Consider the following 20,038-nt stretch of genomic DNA (forward strand, 5'->3'; position numbering starts at 1 on the left):
GATTTCCATAATAAAGGACAAAAGTGGAAAGGACCTAACAGAAGCAGAAGACATCAAGAAGAGGTGGCAAGAATACACAGAGGAATTATACCAGAAAGAAACGGATGTCTCATATACCCCAGGTAGTGTGGTTGCTGACCTTGAGCCAGACATCCTGGAGAGTGAAGTCAAATGGGCCTTAGAAAGCACTGCAAATAACAAGGCCAGTGGAAGTGATGGTATTCCAGCTGAACTATTTAAAATTTTAAAAGATGATGCTGTTAAGGTGCTACACTCAATATGCCAGCAAGTTTGGAAAACTCAGCAGTGGCCAGAAGATTGGAGAAGATCAGTCTACATCCCAATCCCAAAGAAGGGCAGTGCCAAAGAATGCTCCAACTATCGCACAATTGCACTAATTTCTCACGCTAGCAAGGTTATGCTTAAAATTCTACAAGGAAGGCTCAAGCAGTATGTGGACCGAGAACTCCCAGAAGTGCAAGCTGGATTTAGAAGAGGCAGAGGAACCAGAGACCAAATTGCAAACATGCGCTGGATTATGGAGAAAGCTAGAGAGTTCCAGAAAGACATTTACTTCTGCTTCATTGACTATGCAAAAGCCTTTGACTGTGTCGACCATGGCAAACTATGGCAAGTTCTTAAAGAAATGGGAGTGCCTGATCACCTCATCTGTCTCCTGAGAAATCTCTATGTGGGACAAGAAGCTACAGTTAGAACTGGATATGGAACAACTGACTGGTTCCAAATTGGGAAAGGAGTACGACAAGGCTGCATTTTGTCTCCCTGCTTATTTAACTTATATGCAGAATTCATCATGCGAAAGGCTGGGCTGGATGAATCCCTAGCCGGAATTAAGATTGCCGGAAGAAATATCAACAACCTCAGATATGCAGATGACACAACCTTGATGGCAGAAAGTGAGGAGGAATTAAAGAACCTTTTATTGAGGGTGAAAGAGGAGAGTGCAAAATATGGTCTGAAGCTCAACATCAAAAAAACGAAGATCATGGCTACTGGTCCCATCACCTCCTGGCAAATAGAAGGGGAAGAAATGGAGGCAGTGAGAGATTTTACTTTCTTGGGCTCCATGATCACTGCAGATGGTGACAGCAGCCACGAAATTAAAAGACGCCTGCTTCTTGGGAGAAGGGCAATGACAGGCCTAGACAGCATCTTGAGAAGTAGAGACATCACCTTGCCAACAAAGGTCCGTATAGTTAAAGCTATGGTTTTCCCAGTAGTGATGTATGGAAGTGAGAGCTGGACCATAAAGAAGGCTGATCGCCGAAGAATTGATGCTTTTGAATTATGGTGCTGGAGGAGACTCTTGAGAGTCCCATGGACTGCAAGAAGATCAAACCTCTCCATTCTGAAGGAAATCAGCCCTGAGTGCTCACTGGAAGGACAGATTGTGAAGCTGAGGCTCCAGTACTTTGGCCACATCATGAGAAGAGAAGACTCCCTGGAGAAGACCCTGATGTTGGGAAAGATGGAGGGCACAAGGAGAAGGGGGCGACAGAGGACGAGATGGTTGGATAGTGTTTTCGAGGTTACCAGCATGAGTCTGACCAAGCTGCGGGGGGCAGTGGAGGACAGGAGTGCCTGGCGTTCTCTGGTCCATGGGGTCACGAAGAGTCGGACACGACTAAACGACTAAACAACAACAAATGGCTGGTTTTCAATCTCAATTAAGCAAGTACAGCCTCTGGCCATAGTGCTATAATAGTCACAGCTTTACTTGTAGGCTATGACATATAGGTTACTGCATGTGATCAGGAGCCAAACAATGATCTTGATGAATGAGAAAAGTTAAAGAGGCACACATGTATTTGATAGGAAAAGATTAGATCATTTGTTTTGGCTGATGCCTTAGTGCAGTGTTTTTCAAACTTGGGTCTCCCTCTGTTTTTAGACTACAACTCCCATCATCCCTAGCTAGCAGGACCAGTGGTTGGGGGGATGGGAGTTGTAGTCCAACAAAAACTGGAGATCTAAGTTTGAGAGATATTGTTTAATGTAAAACCTGGCTCCTAGCGAGGGTCGGGTGAGGCAAAAGCAGAAGGCAGTAGGGAAAATCAAAGGCTGAAGGCAGGAGCAGATGTCGTAGCTACATAGACTAGTGAGCAAGTCTGACTTGGGAACCTTTAAAGAGGATAGAGAGTGTCACCTGACCCACTCTAGCCTATTGGTGGAAGGAAGCTTTATCAGATGGTCCCCTGAAGTTCCATCCTTAGGGTATTGCTGGGTGGCAGAGCAAATGCTTAAACCTTGCCTGACATCCTTTAGATCACCAGTTCAAGACTTGCTATGGACTCAAATATTCATGACTTTTTTTTTGGAACAGCGGAAATCTGAATTCCAGGTCTATGGTGATTTGTGCAAGTTGAGAATGTAGTCACCCTTCCCCTGGCTTATTTTAGCATAATTGCAACCTGTGAAAATTTGTCTCAGGAGTGCAGAGACAGCAAAGTGTGTGTTGTTTACCCTTTCTGCTGTAACTCTGAAGATGAAGGCAGAAAATGAAGTGAGAACATTTGCTAACAATCAAAGCACCGAAGGCAGAACCAGCAACAGTATGTGAACTATTCAAGGTTGCATTTAATACATCTTATTAAAAATTGGCCAGACCTCAGACTTGTTCCTCCCTATAATCTATGGTAATAATTATGGTGGTGTGTTGAAATGCACAATTATATGGACATGCACAATCCCAAAAATGAAATATTCTCCATAAGGAAGATGTTTCTGAATGTGAATGGGAAGGTAGTGGCACAAAGAGCTAAAGCTTCCAGTGCATTAAAATATCTGCATTCCTTGTTTCTTGGGAAGCTAAGCATTTGAAGCATTGCTGTAATGAGTTTTGGTGGTGTTCAAGTATCAAGACGAAAATTCCCTTTTGAAGGGGCTGAATTTTTCAACAAATGCCCAGAGCTCCCTTTACAATGCAACCCTAGGTATGCCTATTGTAAAGTAAGTCTCGTTGACGGCAGAAGGACTTACTTTCAGTAAAGTGTTTCTAAAAAGCCTTGATGTTTCTGTTCAAAATGGCTGTGTTCACTGTTCTATGGGTTACATCCAATCTTAGTCACAGTCAGAGGAGGTCCATAGAGTATGGCTAATGTTGGATATCACCCTCTCTCTCATTTTAGTTTTTTACATTGCAAATTCCATAAAGCTCCAGGTCCCTATGCTGGACAATGATGTAAATAATATGAGGTGATACCATGCAGGTACTAGTCCCTCTCTGAAACACCTTCAATAACTGCACACAGGGGATGTCTCCTATATGGTACGCACCCGCTTTCAGATTTATGTGTGCAGAGGTAAGTAAACATGTGGCACTCACTTTTGGGGCATGATGGTGTGCAGTTAAAAGGCTAAAGCAATGCAGTACATATAAAAAAAAATTGGACAGGATTTTTATTTTAGATCTGTATGTATTTATGCACACACAGACACTCAAAACAGACAATAACTGGTGTGCATTTCAAGATATAAACAGAATGAGAAAAATCAGAGATAAGCAAAGATTCCAATTTCAAAATGATTTCTTTGTTTTGGTTTTTCTCTTCATGCTGCACCTTCCCTCCTTCAATATTCTGAAATAAAAAATGGAAGCTGAGCCTTTCTGCATTGTTCTTGTTGAATCGACATACATAATAAATGGTGGCCACTTTTCTGTCAGTACATCCACAAGCAACAGGTTACATGTACCTTTTAATTTCAGATGAAATCTTTCCCACAACCCAAATTCCCCATGTTTTTATCAATCCAATCAGTAATAAGTGGTGGATTTAGCCACAGCTTGCAATTTAGCAGTTGTTAATCATAATAAAATTAGATCCCTTCTAATTCCTGGTATAGCTTTTGCATCTATACATTATTGCAACACTGTGGAATGTGCTAATGACATTACATAGCTTGTATTCAGTTTAGTAAACTGCAGTATCCATGCCCAGGTATCTCATATGAAGAGCAGCAGCGACTTCCATGCAGGAGAAGTCTCAGGCTGTGAGCACACCAGCTATCAAAGGAGAGAATATAAGCCAGGTGAGCAGAGGCGCCCCACTCTTTTGACAACTGCTCCATAGAGTCCAGACCTATGGACAGCTGCCTAGAGGCCAGAAGCATGTGTGTGTTTGTATGTGTATCCAGAGTACTGTAGAAGCTGTTGTGTTTCTCTTGAGTTAACTATCAGGCTTCCTTATCTGGGCCAGGCCAGTACACCTTGCTTCATGGGTGGGCCAGCCCTGCTCAAAAGCACACTTCCCTATATACCCATTTTACTCGCCAAGAGATTGCTCTATCTGTTTAGACTTCACATTTCAACACAGCATGGCATCCAGACACTCATTTGAAGGAGTCCAGCTTTTGCAATCAGCCTTGGTGCCTGTCTTTTTTAAGTAACCCTGGTGATTAATTACATGTTCTGCCGCATAACTCTGACTACATAACTGACTCCATAAACTCTCCCACACTGTCTCATGTGCCCATGTTTAGAGACTATCCTTTACACCAGCCTTTCTCATCCTTGGGTTCCCAGATGTTGTTGGACTACAAATCCCATCATCCACAGCCAGCAGGGGCAGCAGTCAGGGGTGATGGGAGTGGTAGTCCAACAACTTCTGGGAACCTAAGGTTGAGACAGGATGCTTTATGCTATGTAGCTAATCCACCATGTGACCTGATTCCACAAAGCTATCAAACTTGCCACAAGAATGGCAGCCTGTTCAAAATGGGAATGCTCATTTGTTTTTCAGATGAATGGAACAGTGAACTGTGGGTAGCGATGGGAACTGGATCTATCTAACCACCCTTTGAAGTTCTCACCAGCTCTCTATATATTGCAGACTGATCTGGAAATGCAAAGAACTGAACATAAGATGGAGAAACTGAGAGAAACGGAAATTGACAGATTCACCAAAGCCTAAGTGAGAGTCCCATTCAGTCTGAATATTTCTTACGTGGTGAGTTCCCGCCTCCCACCAGTAGGAATAAAGACACATGACACCGTTATTTTAAGGATAATGGGCTAAAATTGGCCACAACTTTATTGGTTACAGGTGATGAGCGGTATTGGCTTAGGCATTGGTCCTATCCGACTATCCGGCTTCAGCCTGCTTGCTTGAAGACCGGGAAGGGTTAACACCAGCAGGGAGAGCCCTGCTGATGCACATCAACTAGGCACTCCCCCGGGGTCACTGCTCGGGGGTGTGCCTTGGGCCCTGGCCTCCATAGGCTTCGGACGGGGCCACGCCCCCTGGAATCCTTTACCAGACTAAATATCTGGGGGAGGTGATGGCGCTCCCCCCCCATACATCTACATAACAATACCCATACCAATGCCTAACCGCCAAACTGAGAAAGTTGTGACAATTTGCTACAAGGTAGGCAAAAAACAAAATGGCTGGTGCCAATTTGCCAAGTGGAAAAAATTCCTACCAGGCCCCTTAATGGTGACCAACTGAAGTCCATAGCAAGGTCAAAAGAGGAACCTTGAAGGGCGGGTGGGTGGGAAACCAAAGCAGCTGAGCGGCCAGAGAGGGAGATCCTCGGCCGCGCTTGCCTTAAGTGAGGCAAGCCACACACCCCTGAGCCAGCCGATTAGCTGGCCCGGGGATGACACGGCTGAGGATTCCCCCGATCGCGCGGGGCTGGGAGCCAGCCTCCACGCATGTGTTGGGGGCGTGAGGCCCACAACACTACCTCCTCCCAAGGTCAGAAGTGGCTTTTCCAGTGCTTTCTGTTGTTTCATGGCATTCCAGGAGAGCTGGGGCTCCCACCAAGGGCTGCAATCTCTATTTTATTTTACCCAGAATGCACAACATCCAGGAGAATTGTGGGAGAAGCAAAATGGCATCTTCTGCTGCAGAAGCCATTAGTGACAGTAGAGTTTAGGGGGGGGAAAGGAAGGAAGGAAGGAAGGAAGGAAGGAAGGAAGGAAGGAAGGAAGGAAGGAAGGAAGGAAGGAAAGAAAAGTGGAAAGAAAGGAGGGTGGAAAACAACCAAACCTACCATAGCAAAATCATTACCAGCAGATAAAACATGAAATAAAAGCAGATTTTGATGACTGAAACACTGAATTAATGAGACTTCCAGAAACAAACATGAAGGAAATCCCCAAAGCAAGATTCCTACTGCAGAGTAATCATGATAAAAACTTAGCACTTTGCAAATCAAAGCTAGGATCTGGTGTGGTGAGTTGAACGTCTTCCTCCAGAGCCTTCTATAGCTGTCCCTGATATACAGCAGAGAACATGCAAGACCCATTCAACAGCATCCATTAGCTTTTAAAAATTCTGTACATCAGTGTAGGCAGGCAACCCCAGTATGAAAGTATGGGGCCAGGGAATCTGCTGATACCTTAGGTGGTGCTATTTAGTGCTAATCTGCTTTTAGATTACATTTTCCTCCTTTCTCTACAACTGTTTTGTGACTATTGTGTGATTTGCTTGCTAAACAATGCAGAGAGGAAGCAGTAGGGTCTGTGTGAATGGCTCATGAGCCTAATAACTAGGGGATCTCATGCTTCTCTTGGAATATATATGTGCATTTCATTGTTGTGCAGGCACATCTGTACAATTACATCATGGGAAAACTAGAAAGCTTCCACTTATTTCAATGAATAAAAGCTACAAGCACTATTATCTGCATTGCCGGGGGGTGGGGACGCTGCTTAGATTAGTCACTGAATACATATGGTGGAACCCCATTTCAAGGAAAACAATTGGACATTCTGAACAATTGGCTTCCAACAGAGTGCATTGAGGCACCCTATAGAAAGGGTTCCCCAAAAGAAATCTGGTGGAGAAGGAAAGGTGCCACCACCCATTAATGTATAAATGAAGGAAACTGTGGCCATGGAGGTGTTGCTAGACTACAACTCCCATCATCCCTCACTATTGGCCACTTTAGCAAAGGCTGATGGGAGTTGGAGTCCAACAACATCTGGTTCCCCACCTCTGCATTATAGAGTTGGCCCATGCCATGCAATCTCTTGGGGGTGTGGGGATAGCCAAATCACCAACACAAACAAAAACACCCCCAGTATCCTTCTAAAAGTTAAGGTGGGCAGCACAAAATTTAAAGGGTGTCACACCGACACCAATAATTTGAGCATTGGTTGTGGCTTTTTAAAATAACCTTTGAGCAATGTGCTCAATGTACTCAGGTCAGCCTAAGCCCATCCTGTTGCATTTTCACTAGAGGACTGCACAAAAAGGGGGTGGAACAGAGTGTTTTCGGGCTTTTTGAATGGTGTTCAATGCCTGTATGCATTTCCATAAAATACACATTTGGACTGTAAACTCCATATTTATGTGCTTGCCGCTTGCGCACCATAACTGCCTTGCAAAATCCAGAGAAGCATGTAATCCATGGATAGGCAAACTAAGGCCCGGGGACCAGATCCGGCCCAATCGCCTTCTCAATCCGGACTGCAGACAGTCCGGGAATCAGCATATTTTTACATGAGTAGAATGTGTCCTTTTATTTAAAATGCATCTCTGGGTTATTTGTGAGGCCTGCCTGGTGTTTTTACATGAGTAGAATGTGTGCTTTTATTTAAAATGCACCTCTGGGTTATTTGTGGGGCATAGGAATTTGTTCATATTTCCCCCCAAAAAATATAGTCCAGCCTCCCACAAGGTCTGAGGGACAGTGGACCAGCCCCCTGCTGAAAAAGTCTGCTGACCCCTGAGTAATCTTATCAGAAGCTGCGTAGCAATCCACACAGTGGTTTGGGACCATCAAATTGGTTCAGTTCACTGCAAAAAGCAGACCGAATGACTTCTCCATCCCTAGCTCTTAGCTGTTACCTCTTGGCTGAGTGGCATGACAGCAGGCAAGCCCCAATGAATTCTGGTTCACCTGCATTTTTTCCCAGCTGGTGTGAACCACGGAGACTGCATTGAGTAATTCACCCAGGCTAGATCATTTGCAAATTCTGACAGTCTCTTGCCTTCTTTCAGCCTCCAGGGCACTCGGTGCTGGGCTTAACACCTTTGCTCCTGCAACGTGCCCAGGTGATGAAACCCTCGTCCATGGACAATCTCTGGAGCCGCCGACACCCACGGCTGATTGTGCAGAAGGCGACTTTCCCAGCTCATAAAGCATCAGCTACTTGCATGGAGCAATGAATAAACCAGAAATAAAATTTAAAAAGTCAGAGTCGGGCAGGGCTGAGTCCTTAGCATGCTTATAGCAAACACAAAAAGAATGTGCCTTGGAACAGATTCTTTCGCCCTGAGGACACACATGTTCTCTGCATGTCCATAAACCTATGAAACTAGGCTGCTTCTAGCACATGGCTAACCAGCAGAGCACCAGTGGACCTTCCCAGAAAAGAGAACAGGGAGGTCACTGCTAGGAAGGAGGCGAAAGCCTACATACCATTGCACAGCAAAGGTGTGGCCTTTTGGTTAATGCCAGGCTCAGTTAAGAGCTGGGAAAGTTCTGCTGCACTGAAACCAATAGCTGCACAACGGCCCTAGCCTTGGGTGAGGGAGGGCGGGAGGAATGTTCCTCTCCTCCTTTTCATGTGGCTGCATTCACCTGGGGAGCCAGGCACCCGAAGGACTAGCCCTGTGGCAAGGCGGAGGATTAGCATCCCTGCACCTGCACAGCTTCACGTGAGACACCTCTTTTGCTATGCAAACCAGTTTTGCTGCAGACTTGACCCAGGAGCTGAAGTTGCCCTCAATTCGTTGCTGTTGACAGAATGGGGAAAGAGCTCCAGGGCCAATGTCTCCATGCAAATGCTTCACTGTTTATAATAAGTGGAAATGTATAGTGCACTTCTGGAATGCCAGTTTTGAAAATCATGAGGTTGGATGCGACCTTGGTGGTCCTCTTGCTCAGCCCTATGTTCAGTGCAGGACCTGCAGGGTTCAACTACAGGATCTCTGAGAGATGGCTGCCCAGTGTCTGTGGCAATACCTCTAGCAAAAGAGAGGCCATCATCTCTCAAAGCACTTTGCTGCATGTTCTCGCAGCTCTTACGATGAGGAAAGTCCCAAATGTTTGCCGATGGGAGAAAGTCTTCTTGTGTTTGCATAAGAGCAAAGAACTTTGATGATTCTCGGAAACAGAGACCTCTTGAGATACAGATACTGCACTCTTAAAATAATAATTAAGAACTCTGCCGCCTTGGATTTCTCTCAAAGGCTGCTCTCTAAAATACAAGGGGCAAAAGATAAATATTTTCCTCCTCTCTTTAGGAAGTGGGCTGAGCATTAGCTATGGTCCTTTGGCCAACAACTTACGGCACATCAAGGGGTTTTCTTTTCTTCTTTTTTCACTCTGTGATGGCAGACATTTGCTGAACCTTGCTTTCTGGAGATGTCCAAATGGTCCTGGTGCCTAAGCACGTTGCTGGATTTGGGCCCCAGGATGAGAATTTGCAAGACACACAGCTAAAGGCCCACAATTCCTCAAACTCTGGCTGGGACCTATAAAAGAGAGACACACCTCAAGGGTGCATGTATTGGGATGGAAGTGGAGGCGTAAAGGAATGCATAGTTTTCTTGCAAGTTTTGCTCCGTATTGCCAAGCCAAGCCCTACCATTAGGCAGAATGAGACAGCGGATTCTTAGTGTCATGAAAGAGCAGCAAAATGTTGACCTTAATACATTATTGTTTGGGCTCTTGTGACATGTATCGGGTACCAAAGCAGCCTTTACCACCCTGGTCCCCTCTGGATGTTTCGGACTACAATTCCCATCAGTTGTATATTTGTGACCTGAAAATCGATAGACACCCAATGCTTGTGCAACATCATCTAAGCCTGGCTGACATTTTGCCTCTTTGACCTGTTCAGACTCTCTATCTGCTTCATTTTCATACAGTAGAGGAGTTCCCAGATTTCCCAATGATGAGATGAGAAGCTGGTGATTAGAAAAAACCACAGTGCTGCTTGCACAGAAATTGAGCAACCAAGCACTGATTGCATCTGCAGAGTTCTGCATGGGTGTCACAGAAAGTCCTGGCAAAATGGGCAACCCCAAATGTGCTAGAAATTGCTGTTACTTCCTAAAGCAGCCTGGTTATTTGCGATCTCTGCAGCAGCCCTGAGTGGCTTATGTCTGCATGTTTTTTAAACAGTGCAAGAGCTCGTCATTTTGCCTTGGAGTTCAGTGCAATATTCTAAAGGGGGGAAATGTCACGAGGAGAAGACTCAGAGCTGACATGCAAGACTCATCTTGAACATCAATGTGCATGGGACGCAATGTCCGTAGGGAAGTTGAACAATTTCATGGAGGATAAGGCTATCAACGAATACTAACTGTGATGGCTATGTTCTGCCTCCACAGTCAGATGCTTCTGCATACCAGTTGCTGGAAACCACAGGAAGGGATAGTTCTCTTTTTCTCAGGTGGGTGTCCTGCAGGCATGTGGTTTCCAACTGTGGGAAAAGGATGCTGGCCTAAATGGGCCATTGGCCTGATGCAACAGGCTCTTCTTAGATAGGAGGAGTGGAAGTTAGAGGCTGGCTGGCTGTTTCACCACTGTTTTGCTGAAAGTAGAAACTTTAAGCAGACACTGGGTCCGGAGGAGTTTGCGAGGGAAGGCAAGCAAAATGGACTGGTAACTTATGCACTGCAACAAGTGAGTTGTGGAAGCAAAAAGCAAGAAGATTCTTTCTTGGGCTTAAGGGTTGAGAAATGCATTGTATTGGCCTTGATATACATAAATGCTACAGCTTGTTAATAGTTGTCATCGTACAAGTAAAAGGTCATCTTCAAAGTCTACTTCATCCCTAGTGCTTCAAGGGTGAAGCCACTGCATGACTCAGGAAAAAAAGCCAACATAAAATGTGCTGAAAGCCCTTTGCCTTGGTTCAATCTCCAAGTGATAGGAAGACTCTTTGCTCTTTTTTGCTGCAACAGACTAGCATGGCTCCCTCTCTGGAAACGAGGCCTCTGGTGTTTCAGGTCCTGTTCAAAATGAGCAAAAGCTGTTTTCCCAAACTTCTGCAGCCCATGTGTAGATCAACTTCAGCCTCTGGTCCCCTTAGGATCTTGTGCTGATTGTCAAATTTTTATTGCTGGTTTTGATTGTAGTTGATGGATTTTTTGAATGGCGTTGCTATGCTTATTTTATGTAAGCTGCTTTGGTATACATAAATAAATAGTTCCATGTAATTTGTTCCATTTAGGTTTATTAAATTTCTACCCTATTCTGCTTCCCAAAGGAGTCCAGCATGGTAAATGGCATAGTGGAAGAACAATTCACTGAAAACAACAACAACAACAACATCTAGGAACATTTTGAAATGGTCTCACAGCTGATACATAGCTGATAATTTTGAGGTTGCCAGGAACAGTGTCTTTCAGCCATCCAACACTGGGATGTTTTCAAATTCCTCCTGAATGTTAATAATAAGGGCAAGCAGTTCACCAGGAAGGGCATTTCACAAAAGAGGAATCCCACCAAGAAGTGCTTGGCAGGGGGTTGGACTCGATGGCCCTTGTGGTCTCTTCCAACTCTATGATTCTATGATTCTATGATTCTAAGCATAGCTGTCAAGTTTCAGATTTGAAAATAAGGGATCAGCAGCCTCACCTGCCCCGGGGACAGTCTACGGGATATCTAACAATCTGGGATAGCAGCAGGAAGGCTGACAGCTATGCCAAGAAGGCCCTGTCACGAGTCAGTCCAACCATGCAATGCCCAGTTTGTGCATCAGGAGCCCAGATAGGGGAGTGATGCTTCTTTGGAAGCTGCAAAAGGGCCTTGTATTTCTGGAGGGCAGTGGGTCGCTGATACTCCTATGTGAGTAGTGGAAAAGTTCATGATCAATGTAATAGTTCAGTGGGTAGAAATGCACCCAGCACAGTATGGACCCAAACAAACGCTGATGAAGGACAAAGAGATCTCTAGGTTCCCTGTGGGGATTCTCTTTTGCACAGGCAAAGCTATACACATGGTGGGAGGGTGGGTGGTGCCTGCCATCAACTTCATTTAAAAGTAGGAATTGTTCCATTTTCCTTCCGCTGTTTCCCTTACACTCACTTGTGGCAACAGGTTTTCAAATACATGAATGGTGCAGTGATGTGTTTGTTTGTTTGTTTGTGTGTGTGTGTTGTGTGTGAAGATTCCACACTGTGTGAAGATTCCTGCACAACCCAGATACTGTAAGCATGTCCGAGCGTGTGAAAATGAGGCGTCATTTTGAAAATATGAAATGGTATGTTCTTAATCAGAAATAAATATTTGTTCAGAAACCATTATGGGTAGCTGGAATGATGATGGCAGGAGGCAAAAGTGATTCATGGGGTCAGAGCTGAACAAAATAACACCTTGATGTGCTCCCCCCTCCCAACCATAGCAAAGAGTACTTGATAAAGCTGTTGAAAATAAACACACACTTCCCCTGAGTACATCTATTTGATGAAGACCAGAAGTGCCGTTTATCAAGGTGACATTGATGTTGAATCAGATATGCAAAACTTGTCTAACATTCCACACATCAAAGCTGTGTAATGGTATATTATGGCTCAGCTCTTTCCCACAGATTCAGCAGGCAAAACTATTATAAGATATCTCATTGCACCATCACTGTGAGTTCAAACGGTTCAGAAACAAGGAATCAAGCCCCATCATTTGCTACATCAAATGATAACTCTCTCACACACAGAGTCACACACATGTATCCATGAATATTATACAAGTATATAAGTGGGGAGGTGAGTATATGTGTGGGTGTATCTTCCTATATAATAAAAATGTAAGGCTGTCACTGCACAGCCCCTTTGAAGGGATTTGTAGTGCTCCGTCAGAAACCTGGATTTGCATGAAATCAGGGTGAAAGTGGAGACGGTGAAGGCAGGTTGCACAACAGCAGTGGCCATGGCAAGGGAACGAGTAGTTTAAAACAATTGCAGCATAAAAGAGCTAAGTGGCTTCAGAAACGTGTTTGGGAAGGTGAAAAGTGTGCTTTGTGCTTGCATGGAGTGGTAAGGGGAAGCTCTAAAGGGTCAATGTGGGAGAATGGCCATGGGGTTGGGAAGTGGCGTGAGCAGGGACAGAGCCCTGTTGTTTTGTGAGTGAGTGTCTCTCTCTCTCTGTGTGTGTGTGTGTGTGTGTGTGTGTGTGTGTGTGTGCATTCGATGCTTAAATTGAAATAACCCAAAGGAACTTATTTTTCTTCTTGTTGCACCACAGATATTGGCTTTGCCCTTTTCCCACTTCTGAATTCAGCTCAGTGTTGTTGGCGCTAACTAGCAGTGGCTCATCAGGGCAGTGCCGGATTTACATATCAGCTAAACAAGGTATAGCTTAGGGCCCCACTCTCTTCGGGGCCCCAAAAAAAATTAAAGGGAAAAAACTGGATGTACATTTTCAAAATATAAGATAAAAAACAAATAAAATAAAACCTACATACAGCTACAGCATTTTGTGTTGTGTGGGCTCCTACGATGTAAGCAATAGGCCCAGCCTGCTAGCCTGCTCCCTAAAATATCACTGGTAATTATTTCACTATTAATATACTTCTTCTTAATTGTATTTCACTATTAATATACTTCTTCTTAATTGTATTTCAGTTCAACAATTACTTTGATAAAAACATATTTTTTAATGTGCAAATGGCTTTAGATACCTATTAGGTCCATAAATTATCTGTAATGTTTCCAAGGGGTTGCTCGAGAGTAAGCAGGCAAATATCTCCCTGCCTGGCTGTGAAGCCTTGCTTTTGCTGCCAAAATAAACCTTTTCTGTCCGGAGCCCCACTCTCCCGTGGCTGGCTCAATCGCTGGCAGAATCTGTGAGTGGGCGGTTCTTAAACTTTCCCCAGCAAAGCAGCTTCTTGACACCCAGTCTGTGCCTCCCCTCTCTGCGCAAATGCTTTCTGCGCAAAGAGGGCGTGGGCAGCGGAGGACCCCTTCCCTCCCTGCTTCTCCCGGGCAAGGAGTCCTGGGACTGCCTCGCCACTTCCGACTCCTGCAGCTCCTCTCCACTGGATGCATGTTTACTCTCCTCCTTTGAAGAGGAGCTGCTCCCCACGATCCCTGGGGGCTCTCTATAATCCATTGGGCTTTTCCTCTCTCCCTCCTAAACCGATGGCAGTTCCCTGACATTACCATATAGCATATATTCAACACAAAAAACCAGTGACAATTTGTTGTTGTCAAAGGACAGCTGGACGTATAAACGGCCCCATTACCTTCAGTAACTTAGGGCCTCATCAAAACTAAATCCGACCCTGCTTCAGGGTTTCAGATAGTGAAATTCCCAATCCTAACTGGAGATGCCAGAAATAGATGCTAAAACATTTTGCATGAAAAGTTGATGCTCTGCTGTTGAGCTGCAGCAGTTCTGCCCATATTCCAGGGATCTCTCGAAAGCCCAACCAGCCCTGCTGGCCACTGCTGCATCTTCTTGGAATCCAGAAGCAATGCCAAGACCACTCTTACACTTTTCACAGCTGAGAGTGAAGCACATGTCTGGTTTAAATTCAGAAACCTGGGAAGCACTGCTCTTGAGAGCTGGTTCCATCTTCCTGGCAGGTTGTTAACTAGAGGAGCGAGAGCAATCCTGGAATCACAGGAGACTTCGCTGGAGGACATCTGGTGCTGGTCTAAAAATACTCCCAGATTGTTCTTGGCTACAGTAAATCTCTGGAAAAAAACCTTGTACTCCTTTAAATGAACAAAGGCATCTGACTTATTCTGAGCAGATTGCATTTCATCACTTATCTTTCAAAGTTTGTTTGACATGTTAAGCATCAATTGACCACAGGACATGGAAAAGAAGAAGAAGAAGTAGGCTCAGAATACCTTCAAACTAGCCATGTTCATTTCAAGCTGCTGATGTAAAGCCATAGATTACGTCATAGAAAATGAATTCAGAAAATAAAGGGTAAGTTCAGAGAGAGGTGGGGAGAGGGAGGGAGGGAGAGGGAGAGAAAGTATGTAATTGTTTCATGCATATACAATGAGAGGAGCATATGTTTAGCAATATAATTATTGGGGAGTGTGCATCTAATGAGCACATCGGTGCACGATCAAATATAAGTGCACAACTCTGCAAGATTCTGGGCACCTCTCAAGAGGTGTGGGGAATAACTTGCCCTGGTCTCAGCATTCACGCACATGTACACCAGGCCACGTGTCCCACTTTACAGAGGACAGCCCTTTATTCAAAGGGCTGCCAGGCCCAGTCTAACTTTCTTTATTATTTTGTTTATTTATTTCATAAAGCTTTTACACTTTTTGATTGTTAAAAAAAAGGCTCAAAGAGACTAACACAATAAAATTATCTGTGGAAAAAAACCACCTCTATAAAGCACTACAAAGATAAAATCAACAATAAACTAAAAACAGGTTAAAACATACATTGACATTCTACATCTCTGCATAGGCTTGTCCAAACAAAAATGTTTTTAGCATGTGCTGAAAAGAGTAAATTGAAGGCACTTGTCTGATGTCACCTGTCTGAGTGTAGGTTCTGCCACACTTATTACAGAGGGGATTTTGTGGCACTTGCAACAGTGCCAGTTCTGCAGTTCAAGGCAGTCGAATAATAATTCTAATAATCATTTTATTATTTGTACCCTGCCCATCTGACTGGGCATATATGGGGCAAGGCAATCTCACAGGTAAATTGGTCCCGAGTTGTTATGTTCTTTATATACTGATAGTAACAATTTGAACTTGGCCCGGTGGCAAATCAGCAACCAGTGCAGATCTCTGACCACAGGTGTTCTATGCTGGCAGGGCCTCACTCCTACCAGCAACTGTGCTGCAACATTCTGCAAGAACTGTAGCTTCCAGATGAAGCGCAAGGGAAGCCTCATATACAGTGCATTGCAGTAACTTTAAAGATAAAGAACTGTAAGAAGGGAGAACAGGGGCTCGGAGAGTGCCCATAACCAAGTGTTAGCACCTAAACAGCAGACTGAGGGTGCAAACAGCTCACCTGGTGACAGTCTTCCCCACTTCGGTGAGATGAATTGCATTTCCATTTCAACTATATGCAGATCTCTGTTGCCTTTTGTTCTCTTCTGTGGTGACATGTAGGGATGGTTTAGAATTTCAGTGCCGTCAAATTTTAATGCGAGCTTCGCGGTGTTCGCTGGGTCGACAGCCATGTGAGGCAATGGGGTTCGTGCAAACAGTAGCAGTAGTTAATAATACCAATTTGTGTTTATTTATTTTTTAATCACAAACCTAACAACAATGTTTTTGAGTCCAAACTATTATACTAACTCTATTCTGTTCTCTGTCCTTGTTTTGCAGTTACCATCCAATCTGACGTCCTTGAAACGTGGATTCCCTTGAACTCTTGTTTTATTGATGTCATGCTGGCAGCTATTAACATTCATTGTTTTGTTTCTTATCCTTTCTCCCTACCTATATAGCTCTTCATTACACACTTGCCAAGGTTGGGGGTGTCAGGCACTTATTCTGAATGAAGGTGTCAGCAGTGGCGTAGCGTGGGGGTGCGGGGGGGCCGGCCGCACCGGGCGCAACATCTGGGGGTTAGGGTTAGGGGGCGCAAATCCACGGGTTAGGGGTCGCAAATCCACGGGTTAGGGGGCGCAAATCCACGGGTTAGGGGGCGCAAATTACTTGCCTTGCCCGGGTGCTGACAACCCACACTACGCCACTGGGTGTCAGTTACTGATATGGGGATGGTGGATTAAAAGGGAAGAAGAACCTAGGAGCAGAGATAGTTAAGTAAAGGCATGAGAGTCCTTGTAGGCTTCAGTTTTATGGCCAGAATGCTTCTGAGCATGCTCAGGAGCACCATTTCCTGCTGGGGTGCATGGGCTTTGTAGTTTTGTCTGCCTCCCTGCCTGGTTCATTAAACTGGGAAAGGCGTATGAAACTACAGCTCACATGTAGCTAGGGCAAATAATGATGATGCTGACCACCCAAGTGAAAAATTCAAGCCTTTCATGTGTCCTTTCATATAAGACATTTCATGTGTCCAGTCAGCTCTCCGTATGCCAGTTTAAACTCACCCATTGAAAGGAGGAGACCAACAGGGAGGGAGGACTAGAGAGAAGTTCACCCTGGGCTTTGCTTTTCTGTGCTTTCTTAGGAACACAATGGAAAGGCCCCATCCGCCCCTCTCCCAATGGGAAAATGTGGCATGATCTCTCAGAGTAATCAAATGAAACTTTAACACGTGGCATGATAAAAGTCTGTAATTTTCTCAGGTCGAGTTACTTGTTGTTTACTGTTGTAACAATTGTTTTCTCAAAATTTATCTTCTGTACCATGAAAATGAATAAAAAGAATATTAAAAAAGAATTATCAACAAATGAATTAATGTTTAAGTGAGCCAGCGAGAAGTCACTTATCACTAGGGATATCAGAGAATTCAGACGAAAACAGAAAGCAGAAATTGCTGCAGTTTGCGCATTTTTCCATGGTCAGACAAAGAAATCAGTCGAACAAATGTATTCATTCACATAGTTGTCGTTTTTAAGTCCATAAAAGATAAGTAATTAATGTCTTTTAAAACATTGTTTTGATCTTTCCTTTACATTGAAACGAATGCATGTTACATAAGTTAGGTCAATAGTTATGTAAGTTACATGACTTATGGTAAATAGCAGACAGCAAGACAAATAACCTAGTATTTGATGAAAATTGACTCGCAGTGGAATGGAAATGCTGGCTGCGATAAATTCAGATCAGAACAGAAATCACTGCCTTTTTACATCCCAACACATCACAAATATTCGTACGCTACTTGGTACATATTTTTGAGGGCACTGTGGTGCCTGGAAATTTGTAATGGTGAACAGATTTAAAAAAACAACGCCAGTAATTGGCTGTTGGACAAATAGTACATTTGCAACTAGTTTCATCCTACGGAGGATACCAAGCTGCAGGCAACTTCTGTGCACATGACAAAACATGGCTTTTATTTCAGCTTTGACAAAATGCACATGAAACGATACTAGTTCACCAGGTGAAACAGACACAGTAGAGAAGTCAATGAGAATTTGATGGATATCAACCCAGGCATTAATTTGTTCTTCTCTCTTTCACTGTTTTTAATCCCCTGGATTATTTTTAATTATTATTATTGACTGAGCCTTTCAAAATATTGCTGAGCGGTGACCTGTTGGGCGGAGGTAAAATTAAAGAGTCAGCAGCATTTATTTATTTTTCGCGTCCTCATCTGCTTGGTATGTTCCTTCCTTTCACTGTAATAGCTGGGAAGATCACACCCTTCCCTGGCATTCCTCCTGAGCAAGTCGTGTCAAGGAAGGGGGGGGGGGGGAGAGAGAGGAAGCTGTCCTACATTGTGCCAGTGGAGAGGAAGTTCTTAATTAGGTTCCAAAGATTAGCGTTTCTGCAGAAACCAGCCCTTCCTTTCTTAATCCAAGCCTGCTCATGTGTAGTTGACCCGCTACCCCAGCAAAGCTCAAGAGTAAGAACACAGATATTCTCAAGGGTAATTTGCATCAAGCTATCTTTACGGCTGAAAGTGGGAGGGGGGATCAGATTTCCTATCCACAGGAACTATGATAAATTGTGGAGAGTAAGTTTGTGTTGGCTGGTGTTTCAGGATTCACCCACCTCCCTCGTCTCAGCAAGCACCCTCACAAAGCGCTTCTGAAATTTGAGGGGATTTGGGGAGAGGCTTCCGGTGCAGGAAAAAGAAGTTGCCTGTGACTGAAAAACAGAAACAAAGAACCCACTCTCAGGGTTCTTTTTTAAAATACAGTAAAAAGAAAGAGAAAGAATTTTGTATTGCTCCTTATCAGATTAGAGTTGTTCTAACATGGGGAGATATAGGATTCTTTCTCCCCATTTTTAAAACAATGAATAATGGGTGCCAGGGAGGAAATGAATTCAATCACCCTGAGAAGTAGCACGTTCCCTTCGTTCCTAGATCTTCAGGTTGCTTTATGGAAAGGCACTTTTCACATATAAATTGTAACAGGAATTGTAAGATGGGGGTTAAAATAAGGCTGCAATCCAGAGCGTCTTGTCGACTTGAAAGGTAACTCCATCAAAATCCACAGGACTTATTTAAAGAAAATAGTTTTGCCTAATTGCTCATGCATTTTAAAAGGCCCCTCTTAGGTAACATTTTTGCCTAAAAATAGATACTTCAATCAAGTGCTTGATCTTGACCAAAAGGCCATTTACAGCAAAACATGACCCAGTGCAGTGCTTAAGCAAAAAGAAAAGCATTTCTCAGTTCTTAATGTAGAAAGTATGTTTATGCAATTTGTAAATACAGGTGGATATAAAGAAAGGAAATGATGTTTGCTTGCTGAGATAGAAATAAAACCTGACATGCTGGCTACTGAGTCACTGCAAATGAATGAAGATTATGTAATTTATTGTACAGTTCCCTGGTTTCTCTGCAAAGCTAACATGCCTAACCATAATGCAAATTCTCCTGATTAAATATTGGCTATGTGGCATAAAAGTATGCACTGGCAGTTTTGACAAGAAAACACTATTAGCTGAGAATATTGTGTAGGTGTATTCAGAGGAAAGTCCCACTGAATTCAGTGGAATTTACTACTAAGTAAATGTGCGTAGTGGAATGTACTTTAATTCTAATTCATCCTATGTAGCCTCAAGAGCAGTGCTTTTTTTCCCCCCTTAAAAAAGCGTTTAGGGGTACTCTCATTTTCCTACTCATATTGAAATACTGCCCCTCAATGAGGCCAAACTTAGATTCACAAAATGTTTAGGGGTATGCGTACCCCCTGAAAAAAGCACTGCTCAAGAGCAAGAGATAAGGGGCAAAGATAAGGGCCATAGTTCCGAGAAAATTCTGCACCAAAAGGTACAGTGCAAGAATCCCTACATGCAAAAGAAAAAAAGATTCCTTACATACAGATAGGAACCCTGTGCAACAGCATTCCTTATGAGTGCATAACAAAACAGATGGTAAAATGCAACCTTGTTTGGGCTACATAGAGCTGATGGGCGTTGCATAAACCAGAATGTATCTGGTGACATATCCCAATGTTTAAAACACAAATACTCAAAGAATTGTTTTGCTTCCCTTAAAAAAAAAAAAAGCAACAATAACAGCCCTCAAGCTGGTCTCTGTC

The 20,038-nt window shown here is 43.8% G+C and overlaps 1 long non-coding RNA gene across 3 annotated transcripts; it reads left to right on the plus strand.

Annotated features, from left to right (window-relative positions):
• Positions 1 to 3,162: 3,162 nt before the first annotated feature.
• Positions 3,163 to 16,417, plus strand: LOC307226886. 3 transcript variants are annotated; one of them, XR_013843655.1, is made up of 4 exons: positions 3,163 to 3,323; positions 4,761 to 4,931; positions 12,095 to 12,418; positions 16,239 to 16,417. It is a non-coding gene; the product is annotated as an uncharacterized lncRNA (long non-coding RNA). The 3 variants fall into 3 exon arrangements; XR_013843656.1 differs by lacking the exon at positions 16,239 to 16,417 and having other exon boundaries at positions 12,095 to 12,860; XR_013843657.1 differs by lacking the exons at positions 12,095 to 12,418; positions 16,239 to 16,417 and adding an exon at positions 7,971 to 9,720.
• The last annotated feature ends 3,621 nt before the right edge of the window (positions 16,418 to 20,038 follow it).

The sequence above is a fragment of the Podarcis cretensis genome (genome assembly GCF_951804945.1).
Source record: "Podarcis cretensis genome assembly, chromosome: 11".
Taxonomy (NCBI): Eukaryota; Metazoa; Chordata; class Lepidosauria; order Squamata; family Lacertidae; genus Podarcis; species Podarcis cretensis.